The 19,452-nt window shown below is 45.5% G+C and overlaps 1 long non-coding RNA gene across 1 annotated transcript in view; it reads left to right on the top strand.

Moving 5' to 3' along the window:
• Positions 1-19,452, top strand: part of LOC147571926 (uncharacterized) — a 41,034-nt gene that overhangs the window by 8,628 nt on the left and 12,954 nt on the right. The window contains exons 3-4 of the long non-coding RNA XR_015246588.1: positions 6,784-6,963; positions 18,386-18,501. This is a non-coding gene — a long non-coding RNA (uncharacterized LOC147571926). The remainder of the gene's footprint in view (positions 1-6,783; positions 6,964-18,385; positions 18,502-19,452) is intronic.

Genomic DNA, 19,452 nt, shown 5'->3' with positions numbered 1-19,452 from the left:
CCTGTGGGCATGTATATCAGCTTGCAGAGAATGTTCTGAATTTCTCCTAAGTTTTTGAAAACAAATTTTTCCCTCTTGCATTTTTTTTTTCTAGTATTAAAAACAAATAGCATGTATCTGGAAGTTTTAGAGCATTATGGTTTTAAATGTGCTCTTTTGGAAAGAAACAAGAAAAAAAGGGGAATATACTTTTCTTTACATTTCTTCTGCATTCCTTTTAACTAGTAACTGTATGCAAGAACCTACAGCTTAAAGGAAGGTGAAGTCAGCCTTCCAAAGGGTTCTGCCTTTCCATTTTGAGAGTTTACCTATCGTTTATCTATTCTTTTAAGTTTATTTATTTACTTTTGAGAGAGAGAGCAGTCAGAGAGAGGGAGAGAGAGAATCCCAAGCAGACTCCTCACTGTCAGTGTGGAGCCCAGCTCAGGGCTTGAACCCACAAACCGTGAGATCATGACCTGAGCCAAAGTCTCAGCCACCCAGGCACCCCTTATCTATTTTTAATTTAAAAAACTTAAAACAATTTTTAAATGTTTATTTTTGACAGAGAGACAGAGACACAGAGCACGAGTGGGGGAGGGGTAGAGAGAGAGGGAGACACAGAATCCAAAATCCAAAGCAGGCTCCAGGCTCTGAGCTGTCAGCACAGAGCTCGATACAGGGCTTGAGCCCACAAACTGTGAGATCATGACTTGAGCGGAAGTCAGACACAACTGACTGAGCCACCCAGGTGTCCCTATTTTTTTATTTTGAAAGATTTTATTTTTAAGTAATCTCTACAACCAACATGGGACTTGAACCTACAACGCCTGAGATCAAGAGTTGCATGCTCTACCGACTAAGTGAGAAGATACCTCAGGCCCTGTATATTCTTTTCCTTGCCTCTGACTTCTTTCTAACCCCTTCACTCCCAGGAAGTCTGGTTGTTGGGCATCTACTACCAAGGCCTCAGGGAATATACATGGGTGTTGACATTAATTAGTTGATTATTTAATTCCATAAACATTGGCTGGTTTCCTACTATGTATCTGGCACCCTATCAGGAGCTAGAAACTAAGGCATAAGAAATGATTCTGATAGTTTTACCAGATAGCTCACAGTCGTTTGGGAAAACAGAATTATAATACTGTGTGAGAAGCACAGGAGTGATCTGTATGCACCAGAAAGGGCCACCTAACCCAGTTTTGGAGGGAGAAGGGTATTAAGGAGGCGTTCCTGGGGAAGTGAGGTCTGAGAGGCATCTTGAAGGATACGTGGAAGTCGGCATGAGGGGAGAAGGCTCTGGACCGTGAGGGGGACAAGTCAGGCTTGAGACTGGAGGTGAGGACTAGACTGAGGAAGAGCCTTCCCTGGTGATGGCATTGGTAGTTGCACAAGAGCAGAAGCTTGAAAGTGTGTGTATGTGTGTGTGCATGTGTGTATTCCCTCAGTTTAATTAGGGCATGATGACGTACTCAGCAGGATGTGGCAACAGATGAGGCACTAGAGGGTTTCAGGAAGGAGGAAATAACCAGTAATGTCAAATGCAATAGAGGGCCATCCACTGACAAGTAGTAGGTCACAGGTGACCTTTTCAAAGAAGCATCTCATGAGCCATAAGGCCCTGAGCCAGGTTCTGGTACATTGAAGAATGAAAGAGAGAATGTAGGGCTTAGATAATAGTTAACATTTATTGACCACGTTCTGTATGACAAGGTTCTGTGTTGATGCATTAATTCTTAGAACAACCTAAAAAGCAGGTGTTATCCATAGCCTTATTTTACAGAGGAGGAAACTGAAGCACTAGAAAGTTAAACAAAAGATCCTAGAGTTAGAGATGGCAGAACTGGGAGCTAAAGTTTCTAGAATCCAAACTTTTGACCACTAGAAAGCTGGAGTTCCAGAAATGTGGCAGTTGCTGGAGAGCGACATGAGGCCAAGGTTATTAATTTTCATTATTTTTTAAGGTTGCTGGAGATTGGAGAACATTTATAGACTGAAAGATAGGTGCCTGGAGATACGGAGAGAATGATAATTAATAGAGCAAGGTCCAGGAAGATAAGGCTAAACTCTGGATGTGGCGATCAGAATGTCACTGGTAACCTTCGAGACCTCAGTTTCAGCAGCGTGGGGGCAGGGAGCGGGGAGTGGGCATGTGGAGGAAGGCCAGGTGGAAGCAGAGTGAGGAGAGCAAGTCCTGGACAGCTGCCACAAGAGCAGAGGGGGCAGGGATGGCCGTGGGTAGGATGGAAACAGCCGACCGCAGACACGGCAGAAAGGCACATGAGAGTGTGACTCACACAAATCTGTGTTTCGGAAAATGTAAAGTTCAGAACTGGTAGTCCAGGACTTAGGGTGACTGCCTGTCCCAAGGAGCGTACAGGCATTGAACTAGAAACGATACTTAGATCGACCTCAGCTGGATCCCCGGGGCAGCCTGACATTTTCCATTCCTCAAACCTCTTCACCAGAGTGGTCGCCTAACGCTAACTAGCACATTAACTATAATCCTTATTATTAGCCAAAAGGTGCTGGTTTGCGATCGGCATTTAACAATTCTGAGTCTGGGGTGCCTGGGTGGCGCAGTCGGTTAAGCGTCCGACTTCAGCTCAGGTCATGATCTTGCGGTCCGTGAGTTCGAGCCCCGCGTTAGGCTCTGGGCTGATGGCTCAGAGCCTGGAGCCTGCTTCCGATTCTGTGTCTCCTTCTCTCTCTGCCCCTCCCCCCTTCATGCTCTGTCTCTCTCTGTCTCAAAAATAAATAAACGTTAAAAAAAAAAAAATTCTGAGTCATGTTCTGATGATGACAGCCGCTTGCGACTTAGTCGTTTGCTCGTATTAAGCACCCGATTACATGTGTTCAGCCGGCAAAATGCATCAGCCCCTGTACTTTTTCACAGAGCGTGAGTGAGGCTGGGCCATTCAGTGACCTGTCTGACCTCTGTGTCTCAGCCAGGGGAAGCTTCACAGCCAGGATGTAAACCCACATCTATTAGACTCTAAAACCAATAGCTCGGCCACCATGCAAATACACCTGTAATCCACACTTTCCATCAGATTTCTTTTTGAAGGGTTTTATAGGAGGAATTTTATTTTATTTTTTTTTTTAATTTTTTTTAACGTTTTATTTTATTTTTGAGACAGAGAGAGACAGAGCATGAACGGGGGAGGGTCGGAGGGAGGGAGACACAGAATCTGAAACAGGCTCCAGGCTCTGAGCTGTCAGCACAGAGCCTGACGCGGGGCTCAAACTCACGGACCGCGAGATCATGACCTGAGCCAAAGTCGGCCGCTTAACTGACTGAGCCACCCAGGCGCCCCAATAGGAGGAATTTTAAATGAAGGGCTTAAATGAAGACTCTCCAAGAAAACAGGATATAGCTGCTGTTTTACGCTTGCTTCAAAGTACATAAAATACCTTGTTTTTAAACTTTAAGAATTTTTTCATTAGACAAAATTCAGATGTGAATTTCAGATAAAAACCACACAGAATTAACTGTCAAATGTGGCTACGTTTCCCCTTAGACTTTCTGTAGGATAAACAGCCTGAATGTGTATATATGCGTGTGCAGATATGTATTTTTAAGTGTACATTTATTTATTTTGAGAGAGAGGGACGGAGAGAGAGAGCAGGGGAGGGGCAGAGAGAGAGGGAAAGAGAGAATCCCAAGCAGGTTCCACCCTGTCAGCACAGAGCCCGGCACAGGCCTCAAATTCATGAACTGTTAGATCACAACCTGAGCCAAAATCAAGAGTTGGATGCTTTGGGTGGCTCAGTTGGTTAAGGGTCTGACTTCATCTCAGGTCATGATCTCACAGTCCATGAGTTTAAGCCCCGCGTCGGGCTCTGTGCTGACAGCTCAGAGCCTGGAGCCTGCTTCAGATTCTGTGTCCCCCTCATTCTCTGACCCTCTCCCACTTGTGCGTGCTCTCTCTCTCTCTCAAAAATAAATAAACAGGGGCGCCTGGGTGGCGCAGTCGGTTAAGCGTCCGACTTCAGCCAGGTCACGATCTCGCGGTCCGGGAGTTCGGGCCCCGCGTCGGGCTCTGGGCTGATGGCTCAGAGCCTGGAGCCTGTTTCCGATTCTGTGTCTCCCTCTCTCTCTCTGCCCCTCCCCTGTTCATGCTCTGTCTCTCTCTGTCCCAAAAATAAATAATCGTTGGAAAAAAAAAAAATAATAAATAAATAAATAAATAAATAAACATTAATCAAATTAAAAACAAAAAGAGTTGTACGCTTAACCGACTCAGCCACCTAGGTGCCCCGTATTTCTTTACATAAAGAACATCATTGTGAACACATGCACACATAAAAATATAGTTTCAACACCATTTTTGATACCTGCCTTGAAATACTTTTATAACAGACTTATCTGTGCCACAGCATGCCTGGGAAGAGAAATGATCATGAATAAGAATATTTTGCAATTTACTTAATAGATGCTAGGAGGAAGTCTTTGGATTTTTTATAATTTGTATTGGAATGTCCTAACTGTTCTCTATAGATAGGAGGATGGTAGAGGAAAGGGTTAAGCATAGAGGCTTTCGGAAGCCAGACTGCCTGGGCTTGAATTCCAGCTCCCAGTTTCCCCATTTATTATCTGTATGACTTTGGGCAACTTTCTTATCTTCTCATTGCCTCAGTTTCCTGACCTGTACGAAGGGGAATAGTATCTAAATAGTACCTAAATGAGTTAGCCCGTGTAACATGCTAAGAACAATGCCTGGCCCATCATAACATTCAATCAGTGTTTGTGTTTTAAAGCACATTCATCAGTATTATGTAAACATTCAAGCTGGTGAGTCATTTAGTCCAAAAACCCAGAGTCAGTTTGACGCAGCTGAGGCAGATATAGAAGTTTTGGGGGTTGATTCCTGTGGTGGGGACTGGGAGTCTGTATTGTTACAAACCTCTCCAGGTGAGTGGGTCTTAGGATCAGTCAGGTTCGTAAGCCACCGGTCTAGAACACTGGACATAGTTGGACAGAAATTGGATGGTGGGTGAGACCAGAACGATTCAGAACGGTGAGTTTGAGACAGTGCTACTAAGACACATAGTAGCCTTTTGTTAGTAGCATAGCAGGGTGATGTGATATTTAAAATTGGAACTTTGTCAGCTGAGAACCAGTTGAAAGAGGGTCAAAGTAACGAAAAGGCGGAAGAAACCTTAGTTAGAGTAGGTTTCTTTCTGAGGTTAATCAGAACTTTTTTGCAGGGATATTTTTCTACTTTTGGTACTTTTTGTTTTTGTCTAGATGATGATGACGATGATTTTTTAATGTTTATTTATTTGTTTTGAGAGAGAGAGAGAGAGAGAGAGAGAGAGAGAGACTGCTTTGGTGGGGGAGGAGGGGGCAGAGAGATAATCCCAAGCAGGCTCCGTGCTGTCAGCACAGAGCCCAATGTGGGGCTCAGTCCCACAAACCATGAGATCATGACCTGAGCCGAAATCAAGAGTCGGTCCTTCAACCAACTGAGCCACCCAAGCGCCCCTGTCTAGATTATTTGTAGAAGTACTCAGAGATACATTTTCTCCTTCTTATGATACAAGCTGATATTTATTTAGCATGTGTTGGGCACTGGGCTAGCAGTTTTTAGGTTTTATTTCATGTAACCTTCCAGTTAGCTGTATGAGGCATGTACCATTGTTCCTGTTTTACAAATGAAAAAAAAAAAAAAAAAAAAAAAACCTCTAAAACTTGGGGGAAGTTAAATAACTTGCACAAGTTACAATATCCGTTCTCTCTTTCTTCTTTAGTAACACAAGGCCAATTATATTTGGGGCGGTAAGGCACCCAGTGAAAAAACTGCATTTCCCAGTGCCCCTTGCCAGTGGCCGTGTGTCTAGTTCTCGCCAATGAAATGCAAATGAGAGTACTATGTGGGTCTTCTGGGAAGGTTCTTTAAAGGGTATTGACTGTGCCCTGAGGTCCTTCTTCATCCCTCCTTCCTGATGCCTGAAATGCACATGTGGTGCCAGGAGCATCAATAGTCATCTTGGACTTTGAGGCTATAAATTGTGTGTGAGATGATGATGGAGAAAGAAGGAACTTTGGTCCCTGATGACTGTGGACCTGCTGTATCTGCCCTGGGCTGCCTAGCTCTGACTTACATGGGAGATAAACTTCTATCTTACTGAAGTTTCTCTTCCCAACTCGTAAGCACAATCCTAACTATAATAATAGCTCATGCTTATATTGTGCTTTATCAAAGCTAGCCGTCTGCCACACACTTTTCTAAGTCGTTTCTATATATTTACTAATTTTGTCCTCGCAACAATCCCATAATGTAGGTAGTATTATTATTCCCATTTTGCAACTGTGGAAGTGGAAGCAAAGAGAGGTCCAGGGGCTTGCCCAAGGTCACATAGCTAGAAGTGGCAGAGCCAACATCACGCAGCTAGTAAGAGTTAGACGTGGGAGTAGAACTCAGGTCTGTCTGACGCCCAAACCCATGCAACACGTGTATTACCCTTGTAGCAACTGTAACTGTCTGTGTGGCCTCCTTCATACTCAGTGTGAATGTGGGGGCCCTTTGTGCTTTTCCTTACCTTAATTTGACCGTCTGCTTTAACTCACAACATGGAGGGCCACTAGCTGGGGGACATGAGAAAGACACCCATGGTTTCTCCGGAAGATCAAAACAGCCTTATTGGGACCCACCTAAGGTCCCTAAGCTCCTTAGTGAAACCTCCCAAAGAAATGCCATGGATGGATTCCAAAAAGTTAATTATTTTAAGAAACGCTTCATGAAATCCCGTTTGCCATTACTGCCACTACAACATTATTTTGCTTCTTTCATCAAGTAGAACCCCGTCATAAACAGAATGGAGCGCTGCATCCACCCGTCCGTCCACTCAGCAAACCGTCGGCAGCTGCTCTCCACCAGGCACTCTGCCCGGGGGTGGGATAGCGCAGCAATGACAGGCATTCACATTCTGCAGAGAGCGAGGCAGAAAATTAACAAACACACGAGAAAATATCAGGTACGTGCAAGGGCTACAACGGAAAGTGGAGGCTCCTTTAGGAGGGTTTCACTGAGGGGCAGATATTTGAGCTGAGACTTGGAAGTGAAAAGGAAGTTGCTGAAAAGATCAGGGAAGGGCCCTCCAGGCTGAGGGAACAGTGATTCCCTGCGGTCACGTTCAAAGGACAGACAGCCCACGTGACAGGACAGGAGCAGGAGCAAGGAAGAGTGGGGGGAGGTGAGGTCCGAAAGTTTGATGGGCCAGATCATGCCAGCCGTGAAGGCCAAGTTAGGGGATTTTACTCTAAGTGACAGGGAAGCTACTGGACGATTTTAGGCAGCACGGCGGGTATTTGTCACCCTGGCTGGCCAGCATGCAAAAGTTCTTACTGGCGGTAATCACAAAAAGCCACGGAAGGCAGGGTCCCAGTTCTCACAATGGAAGCCAAGGCTTAGAAGGGATAATGTCTCCCCTGACATTTAGAACAAGGCCGATCAGATGCTCCAGTGTGGGACTCTGAATCATGAGGGTGTGTTTCAAAGGTACAAGGCCAGTTAGAAGTTATTAGGTGGCCATGGTGCAATCAGGAGCGCACAGAGATGAGTGTCCAAGGGCAGCGGAGTCCAGCCTGCGGTGATCGATGGCCACTGACACGTGGCTGCCCTAAGTGTCCTGGGGAAAGGAATCAGGCCCTGCCTCCTCAGCAAACCGTTCCAGGAGCTTCGCTGCGCAAGCCTTCCTCTGTACTTTGTTCCCCAGTCTTCCTCTCGGTTCTCTGGAGTTCCCGAGTACCTTCAATAAATTCCTCTTCTGTTTGAAAGTTAGCCAGTGCCGGTTTCTGTCATTGGAAGCCAACCGCCTTGGCTAGTACAGCAAGGGAGGGATGCAATCTGAGGCATGTTTTCAAAAGATAACTGGCTGCTGAGTGGAAAATGGATTAAAAAGGGAATCAGCCAAGGGCCAGTCAGAAACAGAAACCACAAGCGGGTATTTCAAACAGAGGGCCTTTAATATAAAGAAGTGTTTTCACAGGCCTCAGAAGGATGAAAGTAAAAAGAATACAAGACAAGAAAGGAAGAGGGTAGTAACCCAGGGATTAGTAACTGCAGAAGGGGCTCCTACCCCCTAAGGCTGGACAACAGGTCATGTCACCTGTACCTAGGAGCTGGGAGGAGGGACTCCATGGCCCTACCTACTCCAAGGAAGAAACGACCCAGTATTTGAAGAAGTCATGATATTCAAATGACTGCTGTTATCAGTAGCTTTGATGTGTGTGAATATCGCCTGGATCCAGGAACAGCATGCCTTCCATCCCTAAGCATCACGCACTCCTTTCAATGGCGGCTGGCTCTTCCCTTTATGTCATGACGGTTTCTGGAGGGTCAAACATGTTCATATTGAAGTGGTCGTTATTGAAAGAAAAAAGATGGCAAGAGTTGATTTGTGATTAGAGACAGAATTGCCAAGAATTTCCTCCAAGAGCTTGGGTATGGATTTAATGTTAACATTATCAAGACAGCTACTGGGTACCCACTGTTGGGCAGGGAAGAGCCCAAGAGGGGATGGAGAAGCACCCAGAAACTCAAGCAGAGGGAAGCTGTTGGCACCTCTTGGCCTGATAGGGCAGGGGAGGGAGCTACAGTCAAGGAAGAGGAGACACCGAAGGAGCTAAGCCTCCCATGGGAGAGTAGGTGCCCGTCTCAGCCTTTCTCTCCCCTCATTCTCAATCTCCTGCTGTATCTCCCAACTGAAGACCAAAGGCTCAGAGAGCCCAGGCACTGCAGGGGGTGGAGACCACCCTTCCAGGCACCGGACAGGAGAGACAATGGATCAAAAAGAGAATATCAAATGTATACCTTGTAGGCAATGACTTTTTTCTCTACTTACTACATTGTATTTGTATGGCCCCTGAATGTCTAAGGTAGTTTCAAATCGGTTATTTCATTTTATATACCCAAAAGTACTTGACGGTTAATTTTATGTGTTGACTGGGTCACTGGGTGTCCAGACATTTGGTCAAACATTATTCTGGATGCTTCTGGGAAGATGTTTCTGGATGAGATTAACATTTGAATCCATAGACTGACTAAAGCAAATTGCTCTCCCTAATGTGGGTGGGCCTCATCTAATCCGTTGAAGGCCTGAATAGAACAAAAGGGCTGACTCTTCCTTAACTAAGTCCTCTGCCTGACTGCTTTCCAGATGAGGCACCGGGCTTTTTCTTGCATTTGAACTTGAATTGGAACATTGCTCCCCTTGGGTCTTGAGTCTGCTGGCTTTTGGACCAGAAATATACCATTGACTTCCCTGGGTCCCTGGCTTGCTGACTACTTATCTAGGGCTTTGTCAGCCTCCATACTCATGTGAGCCTATCCTTATAATAAACCTCTCTCTCTCTCTCTCTTTTTCCTCCTTCTATATTCTCCTGTTGGTTTTGTTTCTCTGAAGCATCCTGACCAATCCCTATGAAATAGGTGGGGAGGTATTATCTCCAGAAAGAGGCAAATAGGACTGTTTGGAAGCCTTAGTAAAAGCACAGAAATTACAATGTAGGTGTTAGCTCTCATTCCTTTGCACCATCTGTTTAAACTATGTTCACTCTGTTTATGGAACTGTCAATAGTGGCAAAGGTCCCAGTGATCATTTTTTCTAAACAGCATCTACCCACTCAGCCAAATAAGACCTCGAAACTCCCTCTTTTCTTCCCAGCTAAATTGCTACCAAACTTTCCAATGATCCTTTTAATCTGTTCCCTTGCATCTTTTGCCATAATTTAGGCCCTCCCCTTTCTTCCCTGGAGTATGCTCACCGTGAGTACCTACACATCTGTGTGATTGTTGATTAAATTTATCGCCTGCACCAAGCTTAGGGTCCACAACCCACTATTGTGACGCTAACTCTGGTCACAACGTGTAAGTCTCAAAATATTCGTTGTTTAATCGTCTTCCTGTCTAGTCTCTTTCTGTCTCTCCTCGTGCTGCCAAGAGTGAACTTTTTGTTTTACTTGTGTTAAGAGTGAACTTTTAACATGCAAATACGATCTTTCCATTTATCTGTTCTTCATTCTAGCAGAAGTCGTGAACTAGAGGCCTGTGGGCAAATCTAAAGATGTTTTGTGGGGCAGCTGACTCAGGCGGTTAAGCATCTGACTCTTGATTTCGGCTCAGGTCACAATCTCAATTACGGTTCGTGGGTTCAAGCCCCGCATTGGGCTGTGTGCTGACAATGCAGAGCCTACCTGGGATTCTCTCTGTCCCTCTCTCTCTCTCTGCCCCTCCCCTGCTTGTGCGATCTCTCTCAAAGTAAATAAATAAACTTAAAAAAATAGTATCTCAAATCTCTTTAAAAAATTAAAATAAATTAAAATTTTTTGAATAATTGCCAACTCTAAAAATCTGGGTCTTTAAAAATCAGGAATTTAAGCTTTTCTGGGCAAGATTTGGTAACCTGGGCAAGTTTCCATGTCTTGTCCTGGCTTCTAGAGCCTTCTATTGTCTCACCCTGCCTCCAGTTCCTCCTGGGCTCCAAATTCACAGAGATTATTTACAGGGGACGACAGTATGCCTTCCCGCCTCTGTTCTTTTGTCCTGGGAAGTGTTGGATACCCTTCTGACCAATGTCCACATGTCATCATCCACCTTCTGACTTCTGCTCAGCCTACAAGATGGGGCTTGGTTCTTCTCCTCTATGAAGGCTTCCTCCCTGGCAGTAGTCATTCCTCTTCCTAATGGACTCCTCACGTTGTTTTGGAATTATTTGCAACTTGTACGGCCCCTTTTACCAGATTAAAGTAGTAATACAATTGCATTTCTCCTGTGTGTTAAATAAATTGCTCATAGCCTTCCTTCACTAATTAGTGGGACTCCGACTTAGAAAATGAAGATTAGAAAACCTCATCATGTTGATAATCCCCTAGTAGGCCCCTATTTTACACTGTGGCTGATGCTGTTACTACTCTGTAAGGTTGAAATTGAAAATTGGTTTTCGGGGCGCTTGGGTGGCTCAGTCAATTAAGGATCTGACTTGGGCTCAGGTCATGATCTCGTGGTTTATGAGTTCGAGCCCCGCGTCAGGCTCTGTGCTAACAGCTCAGGGCCTGGAGCCTGCTTTGGATTCTGTGTCTCCCTCTCTGTCTGTCCTTCCCTCACTCATGCACTGTCTCTCTCTCTCTCTCTCTCTCTCAAAAATAAATAAACTTTATAAGAAAGAAAGTTGGTTTTGTAAACTAGTATGTTTATCTACCACAGGGATGATAGTCTTGCAAGTTCATATTCCTCAACTGTCCTCTGAGGGGAGATTCCTTCGGGGTTGTCCTTAGTTAGAAATGTTTCTCTTTGACTCTTTAACTTACAGTCTTGTGCTCATCCCTCCTCTCAAAGCCCACCCTGCATACCAGGTCAGCTGGGACAGGAGGGGCTTTCCAGGGACTCCCCCTTTGCCCTCGTTAAGTTCCTCTTTGGGGCCTTTTTCCCCTGTCTCACCAGCGGACCTCAGTAGGGACCATCCCATTTATCAGAGAGATTATAATAACATTGAACCTCACAAAGGAGAGGGTCCAAGCCTCTATTCCTCTCTTCCTGGGAGGCTCCTGGTCTACTATGCAAAATACCCTTTTTCTCCTCAGCAGGCCAACTCCATACACGGGAACAATGGGGAAGGCCAGGCTTTCTTATGCCGGGAGGAGTGTTCTGTTACTCTCTTCCTTTAGACCAAAGGGTGCCTTCTTTCCTATATTTACACAAAATAGAGGGACTCTCCAGCTGATTCTTCAAGCAGAGACTTGCCAGCAGAGACTAGTATTTTCTATCTGGAGAGCAGGCTCTGGAAATTTGTGACTATGACAGCTTTACTCGATAAGAATTTTTTCGATTTGTACCTTGTCTTAGGTGGGGTTTTCTGTAAGATAGACTTAGAGGTGGAAATTTGCATGCAGACTGTTTTGGGGAGAATGTTCTCAGGAACAACACCTATGTGAGAAGAGAAGCCAGATTGGGCAAAGGGAGGGGCTGGACTGTGATACAGTTGTAGCAAAGACCTCAGCTGATCCCACAAGGAGCTCTGGGGCTAGGATGACCCTTCAGTGTTATCTCCAGGAGGAAGTTGGCCTTATATCCTCTCAATGACCAGTCATTGAACAGTCGAGGATGTGGACTGCCCCGGCTCTCGAGGTCCCTTCCTTGGGGAAGGCAGCTCCCATCAGCCAAGGGCATTTTCTGAGGGTAGACTCATCTGTGAGCCTTTAACGTTAACACACTCTCCACAAGTGGGACCAAAGCATCTCAGTCTTATTTATTTGTTTGCTTACTTACTTATTTATTTAAGTAATGCACCCAACACGGGGCTCAAACTCACAACCCGGAGATCAGGAGTCATCTGCACTACCAACTGAGCCAGCCAGGTACCCCAAAGTGTCTCAGTCTTGAAGGGAAAACCTGGCAGTGCACCACAGTGCCCACTGTATACTTATCCCGACACAGTTTATTTATAGCTGTCCTCTCCGCTATACTCTAGGCATCTTGAAGGCAGAAAAACAGGTGTGCCCAACCGAGTACCTGAAATATTATAGCCACTCGATTAGTAAGTAACAGATGAAGAAATGCATGCATGCGTGAATGAATAAATGCATGCATGAAAGAGTAAACAGAAGGTCAATGGTTCAATAATAAATTATTATTAGTTGCATTTGTGCAGAACTTTACATACGCAAATTATTCATCTAAAATATGTTATAAATATGTAAGTGCTGCAAGCAATAATTTCTAATAAAACCTGTCGTCAAAATGAATTAGTAGTTAGTGGGCACAAACTAGGAGCACGACCCTGCATTAGTCAAGCCTCCCAGAATGCATCCGCCTTAATAGTAGAGCTACCTAAAGGTTTCAGAGCTGACATCCTAATTCATCTCTTAAATTGCTTTTTAGACCCTCTACTTTGTTAGATAAATTTCCTCTCATCATGCCTAAGTCCTGTTTTCATTATATACTGTTACCAAAGTTTATTAAGCATTTTATCCTTTCTGTCAACTGTTTTATCTTGGCTGTTTTTGCATCTCTTCTGATGTTTGTAATCTTCTCGCCAGTAGTCCAGTTTCTCGTGCACAGTTTTTGTTTTGACTCTCCAGAAGAGCAGCTCCCTTCTTCCGGGAAAAGCTCTGTCACAACCCCATGTAACCCTAGTGAGTCGGGGTTGTCAATCATAGAACCCTGCCCGCAAGGCCACAGTGATTGGCTCATGGGTGAGCACATGACCCAAGCTGGACCAATTACAGTTCTTCCCTGGGAACTTTTTCTACCTTAGGGAAAAAGGAAAAGAAGCCAGGACAGAAGAGGGCTTTTTTTTCTCTCAGCTTGTGGGGTTTCTTGTTAGGGTGCACAGAGCTGCCAAAGACCACCCACCACTACCACCACCCTTGAAGGAACTCTCCAACGACAGGAGAAAATGAAGTCAACTCAAGGAGAGAAACAGGATGAGAGGTAGGAGAGTCCTGAGACCTTTCAAATCCCTAATTCCGGGAGCCGAAATCTTAGAGACTCCCTGTTTCCTGAGCTCTCAAGGCTTAGCTGTCAAATTCTTCCTTCATCCTGGGAGCCACCTCAGTCTACTGCCAAAAGTCTCCCTCTCAGCTTAAGCTAGTTTAAGTTGTGTTTCTATCACTTCCTACCCAGAGACTCCTCCCCCAATCCCCTCCTTTTGCTAAGATCACTTTGTAGCTCATTGGATTTAAGTGTTAGTCTGAATACTAACCTTGTGTTATCAAGGCAGGCCACCTACCAGAGGTGACAGAGCACAGGGTTTAAGAGCATCAGCTTAAGAGCCTTGGGTCCACAGCCTCTCTTCACCATCAACTAGCTAAGTGACCTAGAGTAAGGTCCCTGAATTGTCTCTGCCTTAGCTTCTCATCTGTACAATTTGCAAAACTGTAAAAGGGTCATTGTGCACATTAATGGGACTATATCCTTACAGTTCTAGAACAGCACCTGGCACATAGCAAGAACTCAATAAATACAGCTTTTAGTGTCTTTTCCCTCTCTGGTCATTGATGTCTCTCATGGCACCATCACCCTGTGGGATTCAATACACATTGATTCAATACAGGACCTCAAATTTCTTTCACTGTTACTTTCAGATTGTTAAATAAGTGTCTATCTTTGACATTTCATGGCCTTTTTCTTGGACCACATTCTCCATCTTTTTCTTTCTGCCCATGGTTCCATTCCAATTTTTGCTCCTTGGTGTTCCTTCTTGGTTCTTTTTAACAGCATCATTGTCTTCCTTCTTTGCAAAATACTTTTTATTATACTCACTCACTGGAACATTCCTACTACAAGGAGCAATTTGCTGTATGTTTATTTTCTCTGGAGTCATCTCTCCTTTATGGAAACAGAGTTATTTATCAACCTATGATTGAGCTCTTCCTGGTTTGGTTAGGGCATGCTGCAAACTGCCCCTATAATTGCATGGCCCTGTGATAATGCTTTTTTTGGCCAGGACACAAACCACAGTCAAAAAGGTCTTCCTGAGTTCCAAAGGTCAAGCAATTAGAATTTTCTCAGGCTTTTAGAGGAGTGGAAGCAAGGCCTCTCCTCGGGGAGCATTTGTTGGTCATTCTTTAAATGAGTGCTAGGCACCTGGGTTCTGATCCTGGTTCTGTACCTCCTCTCAGGGTACCTGACCTCTCGGAGCCTCAGTTGCCTCATGTGCTACACGGATTTATAGCACAATACCCTGATTTTGCATGAAAGATTAAAATGAAACAATACGGTAGTTTGTGAATTGTAATGTGCTGCATAAATGGGAGATGCTATTAACGCAAACTTTCGTAGGAACCCGGTGACAGATATAAAATAGGCTCTTGTTTTCTTTAATTTCCTTTGCACACAGGACAAACTCAGGATACTTTGGTGAAAAGCCACACTTAGGATTTTCTTGAGTAAGCCAGAAAAATGTCCCTTTAGAAGCTCCAGAGAAAAGACACATCAAGGGATACTTTCAATTTGTAAACCTCACTGGGGAAAGGGTTTTAGGAGAATAAAATAACCCACGTTATAGCCTCTCAAAGCGGCCTTCCCTTATTTTACCTCCTTGCCATCATTCCTGGATCCTCCATTCTTGCCCAACTAGGCCTGGAAGTGTCATCCAGAAACTCTCTTGCCCCATCTAGCTTATGTAATACAGAATGGTCTAGTGCCCACCTCCAGCCCCACACCTCCTCCCCCCCCCCCTCAGTTGTTATATAGGCTCAGATTTCCCCCACCTGCAAGACGGGAATAGTTAAATCCAGAACACATGCCTGGACAGAACATTGTGGGAATACAGAGAGCTGACTAACGCTGCCTGGGGAAGTGGGGAAGACTTCACAAAGAAGCTAATTTTAGAGCTAAATCCTGAAGGGAAAGGAGGTGTTGCCACAAGGTAAAGGGCTGGGAAGGAGCCCTGCTCCCGGTGCCCCAGCAGAGAACAGCTTGCCTTTGACAAAAGCATGAAAGAACTTGCTGTGCACGGGAAACAGCAGGTAGTTGCTCCTGGCTGGAGTCAGGGCTGTGTGGGTGGAGATGGGCCTGGTAAGGGAAGGCCGATGGTTGGGGAAGGGGCTAGGGAGTCCGGGCCATGCCAGCCTGCAGCACCCACTGCTCCACAGCTTCCCCTAAAGCTGCAAGGAGGCATCACTTTTCGGTCCCAACCTTTGAGAGGCAGGAGTTAAGAACACTTCCAAGGTGAGCTCCCTGATCAGTCTGAGGTGTCAGGGTTAGGGTGGCTTCATCTCCCTCATATTTTCTGTCGTGAGTCCTCCTTAGTCTTTCTCTCTGGGGACAGAGGGCCTCTTATGCAAATAGGACGCTGGTGGCCTGCTGTAACATCCCAGGGTTGCCGGGGTCAGTATTCAGATCAGGGTTTCACTTCTCCTCTGCTGTGCCCTAGCTGCAGACGGCCGCGGCCAGACACTTCTCCCTGCCGGCTTCCACATTGGTTAAAGGGCTTTTACAAGAATTAGATTATGTGTGGGCTCCTCTGCTCCCAGGCTTGCCTCTTTCCCTGTGATCCCTGTCTTGGTGAAAGACGTCAACATTCACCCAATTGCTAAAATCAGAAACCTGAGAGTCCTCCTTAACTAATCCCTCTTCGGAATACCCATCAGCTGGTGCTGTCAGTTCTGCCTCCAAAATCTACCTTTTCTCTCTCCACCTCTCCTTCCTTAGTCCCAGTCTTATCTGACTACCAGACCATCTCCATAGTGTCCCAACTGCTTTTTTGCCACTCGTCACCGCCACAAAGTAGCCAGAGCAATCACTTTTGTTTGCTTTGTTTTTTGTTTTTTGAGAGAGAGAAAGAGACGGAGGGAGAGGGAGAATCTCAGGCAGGCTCCACACCCAGTGTATATCTGGATATCATAACCATGTGCTCATGACCTGAGCCGAAATCAAGAGTCGGATGCTTAACTGACTTGAGTCATCCAGGCGCCCCCAAAGCAACCATCTTAAAATGTTAATCAGATGTATCTCTCCCCGGCTGAAAGCTCTCCAGTGGTATTCCATCCCACTGATCATAAACTCCAAAGGCCTTATCCTGGGCCTCAAGGTCCCATAGGAGTTGGCATCTGCCTTCCTGTGTCCCGTCCTCATCACTACTTGCCATCCATCTCCACCAGCCTTCAGACAATGCCTAGAACATGCCAAATGCAAAGCGCTTCCATGCCTTGAGAACTTGTCCTTCTCATTCCCTCCTCTTGAAATACCCTCCCCCTGACTTTTCATATATCTGGTTCCTTCTTGGCTGAAATGTCGCCTCCTTAGGTTGTCTCGTCTGTCCTCCTTGTCTACAGTAGGTCCCTCTATTTTCCTCTATCACCATATCCCTTTCCTCATAGACTGATCACAGTTATCATTACTGATCATTACTTATTTACTTGCTTGCTGTTTTAGGTCTCTAGGAATAGATCTTGAGAAGAGCATTCAGGTACAAGTGACTTATCAAGGAATGATTTCCAGGGGAGATGGCTAAGGGAGTGGCGGTAGCAGAGTAGGAAGGGGGAAGAGGACAGAGAAGGGTGGGATTTCGGGTAAAGCCCCAGCCTCAACCTGATTCCATAAGGCAGCTCAACAGCGTAAATCCTGCCTAAATTTATCTCAACTTGAAGCAGATGCGCCGCATTTTCCCATTCCTTCACCGGTCAGTCATTGGCTAAGGGTTACTGGGGGCGGGGTCAACACCCAAACACTTCCAACTCCCTGCAGCTGCCCAAGAGCAGGTGTGGCCGTCGGGCAGACACACACAGGAGCCAGAGCAGAGGCACACAGAAATAGTGGAAGGGATCCCAAGGAGGAAGGCTAGGATAGGATAGTACTGGCTACACTTGCGGATTGACTGCATCCTGCATAAAAAAGGCAGTCCCCCCAGAGCAGATACCTTATTTCCTGTTCACTCTCATATCACAGATTCTATTTGCATAGCACCTGCCACATAGTTGGCAATCAATACATTTTTTAAATGAATGAACGAATGGATGAAGCTCCCGGTACAGTATGTGGCATAAAGAATGTTCAATTAATATTATTGGAAATTACATGCTTTTTCCCCCTGCTTTTAGGTTTATAACCATAAGAGAGAAATGCTTAGGCATAGGGCTTCAGAAACGTGGGCTATTAAGAAAAAGTTCTGGAAAGAGAGAGACTGACCCTGGAGAGGCATCTGAGGTATTAATAAATGGATATCTCAAGTATAGTTGGAGGCAAGTAATGGAGGTGGGCAGGGGAACAGGGAGAGTCTAGCCTCCAGACAGTTGCCCACGTCAGGAAGTCACAGCGTCAGGGTTCCAGGCAACACAGGATCTAATCTCATGTGAGAGAAGGCGGGATTTCAGGGCCTCAGTAGAACAGGCTTGGATTCAGTACAAAGATTTGGTCCTGGCAGGACATGGGAGCACAGAGATCAGATAAAGCAAAAGCCCAGGCCCACGTGCTGTGGATTAGGCACCTCAAAGGACAAGGTGCAATGATGCTTTCTGGTCACCCAAGTCACAAGAGTTCTGTTAGAATTCCTGGTTGCAAGGTAGGATGATTAATTCATCTGAGGACCCTCTCTGTCCTGGGCAGACCAGGACAGTTGGTCACCCTATTACAACATGTCACAGGTTGGGTTGTCTGGGGAGCAGACTCTGTGACAGAGGTCACCTTGCAGCAGCTACCCCAGGGAGTGGTCTTGGGATCACCACCTAAGGAAGGGAAAAGAAGAGACAGAAGCAGGTGTGGGCAGAGGCAGGAGATGTGCTGAAATGCATTCCGGGTAGAGGCCTCAGTCAATGCCATGGAAGGTTCTGTGGCTGGGATGGACCTTCGGAATTGACTTCAGTTTAGTGTTGCCAGATTGACCGGATAACAATACAGGATGGCCAGTTAAATTTAAATCTCAGATAAATAATGGATACTTTTTTTTTTTTTTTAAGATTTTAAAGTAACCGCTACACCCAATGTGAGGCTTGAACTCACAACCCTGAATCAAGAGACACCTACTCTACCGACTGACCCAGCCAGGTGCTCCAATAATGGATAACTTTTTAACGTAAGTATTTTCACACAGCACTTTTAATATATCTATACTAAAAGAGTGTATCACTGTTTATCTAAAAGTATCTGAACATTGTGTATTTTATCTGGCAATCCCACTTGAATTGGGGTAAGGGGCCAGGTCTTTCTGCCCTATTTTGACCAGTCCCTGGATTCACACTGGTTCAGTAAGGCAGGCGTGACCTTAGGTAATGAGGCTCTTCAGCTGAGGCAGTCCTGAAGCAAGCTGACAGCTGAGGGCCTCCTGCCAGCAGCCCACTCAACAGCTGAGAAAATAAATCCTTCAGACTTGAGAGGGATTTTGGAGAGCCCATCACAGTGTCTACACAGAAACAGGCTCTTGATAACTTGTTTACCGGAAGGTACTAGAAGGGTAGTGTGTTCACAAAATCAATGGGAAGGTGGAGAACGGGGCTCAGAAAATAGCCACGAGAGCTGAGCAGCAGGAAAAACATGTCAGGTCACCACAGGAACAACAATCCGAGTTGTGGAGTTACAACTGTAGACGCCACAACCTGTTTTCACCTTTCAGTGGACTCCCAACCCTGCAGCTACCATATTGAATAGTGTCCCTGCACTGGACTGCTGTGTCAGTCCTTAGAGAGGCCACGTCCTGATGTGACATCTGATTGGCTACTTGGGATCACATGTCCACCCTCCGGCTCCTGTGGCCCTGCTTTCCATCTTGTCTGTCACAAATGTGAATTTTCCTAAAAAATAAAAAGGTTACACCAGGGCCTGGCGCTTGGGCAATAGGGGCCGGCAATGTCTCTAAGACTACCTCATGGTTTGGATTAATCCTCTTCCATTGGCCCCATGGAATGTGATCACAAGACATGGGAGAGAAAACCATGTGTGATCACAGAAGATTTTATTTTCTCAAATATGAGATACAGATAGTCAGGGGGTTACCCTAAGAACTCTAGGAGCAGGAATGAATCTAATT

Source organism: Puma concolor, chromosome F2 (assembly GCF_028749965.1).
Source record: "Puma concolor isolate L17-30 chromosome F2, mPumCon1.1.hap2, whole genome shotgun sequence".
Taxonomy (NCBI): domain Eukaryota; kingdom Metazoa; phylum Chordata; class Mammalia; order Carnivora; family Felidae; genus Puma; species Puma concolor.
The sequence above is the reverse complement of the archived record's forward strand: the minus strand, read 5'-3'. Positions and strand labels throughout refer to the sequence as shown.